Here is a 3,513-nt window from a genome sequence, read left to right on the forward strand (position 1 = left end):
TGCTTTATCTTGGCCAGGTCGCAATTGTAAATGAGAACTTGTTCTCAACTTGCCTACCTGGTTAAATAAAGGTGAAATAAAATAAAATAAAAAATCATATTGTACTGTGCTCTGCTCACTGTACTGTGCTATCCAAACTTGTGAAACATATAATAGGTTCAGATTTGGTCCAGTCCGGTTCGTCTGTGGACGTTAACATCAAGGCCAGGGTGGATTGACCAAATGTCAACTACTTTCTTTTTTTTACCCCTTCACCCTAATTTCGTGGTATCCAATTGGTAGTACAGTCTTGTGTCATCGCTGCAACTTCCGTGCGGATTCGGGAGAGGCGAAGGTCGAGAGCCATGCGTCCTCCGAAACACAAGCCGCACTGCTTCTTGAAACAATGCCCACTTAACCCGGAAGCCAGCCGCACCAATGTGTTGGAGGAAACACCGTGCACCTGGCGACCAAGTCAGCGTGCACTGCGCCCAGCCCACCACAGGAGTCGCTAGTGCGCGATGGGAGAAGGACATCCCTGCCAGCCAAACCCTCCCCTAACCCGGACGACGCTGGGCCAATTGTGCGCCTGGTCCTCCTGGTCGCGGCCGGCTGCAACAGAGCCTGGAATCGAACCCAGAATCTCTAGTGGCACAGCTGTGATGCGATGCAGTGCCTTAGACCACTGCGCCACTCGGGATGCCTAACTACTTTTTAATATCCATGGACGTCCGTTGTTCAGTGGGTGAGGATGCTGGTTACAGTAAATGGAAAGAGAGGGCTCATGGGTAGGTGATCCAGGAGAGAGAGCGAAAGAAAGAGAGAGACCAGAGTCCAGACTCAGACTGTTTTAACGCTCTTGGTTCAACCGCCAGATGACGGAAAGACAAAGAAAACAGTTATGAGCTGAACATACCAGAATGCCAGTGGAAGGGAGGACAGTAGCAGGTGACCCAACTGTGGTTTGTGACTACTAGGATTTCCCATTGTAACCAATTCAGTTGCAGTAATTCCATTACAGATTTGATAACGAAATTACGACTTTTACTATGACTATAACTAACTGATAGATCTACCATTACTTGTTACTTCTGTGCACTTTCATTATCCTCCAACCTTTGTAGCTCAGTTAGTAGAGCATGACACTTGTAATGCCAGAGTAATGGGTTTGATTCCCAGGACCACCCATACATAATATGTATGCACGCTTGACAGTAAGTCGCTTTAGATAAAAGTGTCTGCAAAATTATTATTATCTCATGAGGAAAAGAAATGAGAAAATATGTTAAAGATACGTGGGTTTTTGCTAACGGAAGGCACAAGGCAATATTTCTAAAAACGTACAGAAGGTAAACAATTTGTAAATACAAGTGTTGATATTAGTCGGCAGGGGTCTTTACGTCAACATTATTGTGTTTTGATGTATTTCTGATCACTTCTGGTAGATGTTTTTCTAACACCCCTTTTCCATCTGTTTATCCAGAAATCAAATCCTTTACTTATGCAGCATTTTTAAGACGGAAAATGGTTGAAACATGTATCTATTCCTTCAATTCTCCAAAATATAGACTCTTAGCTTTCATTTGACACCCAATTTGATATGCTCCTATGGACTTCACATGTTGGTGCTCAAGGGTTATTTTACATGGAAATGAGCTATACACTTACACACATACCGTACATAGGATTATTTCCTTAAATGTGTGTGTGTGTGTGTGTGTGTGTGTGTGTGTGTGTGTGTGTGTGTGTGTGTGTGTGTGTGTGTGTGTGTGTGTGTGTGTGTGAGAGAGATAGAGAGACAGTGAGACAGAGAGGGAAAGGAGAGGAGGAGAGTAAGGCTGATATTACATCTGGTACAGAATATGCTAAGTAAGAGTATTGGGACACAGAGAAGCTGGATAACAGTTATCCAGATATCAATATTTGGCAAGCTGTTATAAAGCGATATTGAATTCAGCTAATGCTTGATATGACATGTTGTTATACAGTATGATATGGCTCCACTTCCATAGGATAGTAGGTTTCTCTTCATATCATGATGCAGGGAAATGCCTGTACCATAGCAAGAGTAGCTCTTACTGAATAGATATGACACCTTACGTAAGGTACAATAAGTTTGTTTTTACGGTTGTTCTTTTTCTGACTTATTGACCATGCTAAACCAAGTCACCCTTATCAGTGGACCTTCAGCACTCTCAATCTGAACAATGTGCAAAGTTTCAGTCTTTACTATACTAACCTACACAGTATCACTGGAGAGTGTATTGGAATCTGTTTCCCTGTGAGCAGAAACCCTACAGAGAGAGGACTGCAGGGATCTGTGGTAATAAACTTGGCTCAAGATGCAGAAAGCAGATGCCGGGGTTGAGAAGGGGCCAACACATGCTGGAGATCATGGAGGGAACAGGACGGGGCTGTGGATGAAGAGAGAGAGAAATGTTTGCCTTTTGGAGGTGAGGTTTAAATGGGGAAGGACCATTAAAGGTATGTGGGTGGAACTGAAGGAGGAGGCCAGAACCAGAAGAGAATGTTAGGCTTTCTGGAAGTAGACTTTCATTATTTATCACCTAACACTGTACACTCAAATAATATATTCACTCATAATCTGAGCCAATGTTTTATGGTTTTAAATACAGATTAAATGTAATTAAATGTATATGAACATTATACTATCCAGTCCATCATGGAGTATCTGTTCAAGCCCACTCTGCCGTAGTTTGTAGGTAAAGCTAGGAGTGAATGGACCCCTGACCCTTATTCTCTCTCCTCTCTCAGCTCTGTGTGAACCTTCTCTGGGGTTATTGATGGGCCCCGCCTCCTCCCCCGGCTCCATAAATCTCAGAGAAATGACCCCTGCCTGGTGGAGGGCCAGACACTCTGCAATCGGGCCCGAGCCTGATGACAGCTTTAGCTGCTGCTGAAGTGGACAGCTCCAGTTTCTGTTTAGCCATATATAGACTGGCCTCACTAAAACATGTCCTCGCTGGCCACCTAAAGAGTCAACCTTATGATCATGACAAATAACAGATTTCCCTGTCTGATGTAGATTAAATGGTAATCACTGTCTGGTTTAAGCATATTACCATGGGCCTGAATGTGTTGATGCTGTTTGTTTGAGAACTTAGCTCCAGTGCTGACTCAATGTCCTACCTACTCCATACTATGACCATGCAGACATTCATTCACCATAGATTTTTAACTGGTGGCCATAGTATCGACAGTAAAGCAAACAGTGACTTCGGATAGTATTCAGACCCCTTCACTTCTTCCACATTTTGTTACGTTACAGCCTTATTCTAAAATTGATTAAATAGAAAAAATCCTCAGCAATCTATACACAAAAACCCATAATGACAAAGTGAAAACAGGTTTTTAGAATTTTCTGCAAATGTAAAAAAAAAAAAAAAAACAGAAATAGCTTATTTACATAACTATTCAGACCCTTCGCTATGAGACTCGAAATTGAGCTCATGTGCATCCTGTTTCCATTGATCATCCTTGAGATGTTTCTAGAACTTGATTGGAGTCCACCTG

The 3,513-nt window shown here is 42.6% G+C and overlaps 1 long non-coding RNA gene across 1 annotated transcript; it reads left to right on the forward strand.

The window, feature by feature from the left end:
- Positions 1 to 1,920: 1,920 nt before the first annotated feature.
- On the forward strand, positions 1,921 to 3,043 carry LOC106585620 (uncharacterized). Its single transcript, XR_001323994.3, has 2 exons — positions 1,921 to 2,432; positions 2,755 to 3,043. It is a non-coding gene; the product is annotated as an uncharacterized LOC106585620 (long non-coding RNA).
- The last annotated feature ends 470 nt before the right edge of the window (positions 3,044 to 3,513 follow it).

This window comes from Salmo salar, chromosome 24 (assembly GCF_965601325.2).
Source record: "Salmo salar chromosome 24, fSalSal1, whole genome shotgun sequence".
Classification (NCBI taxonomy): Eukaryota; Metazoa; Chordata; class Actinopteri; order Salmoniformes; family Salmonidae; genus Salmo; species Salmo salar.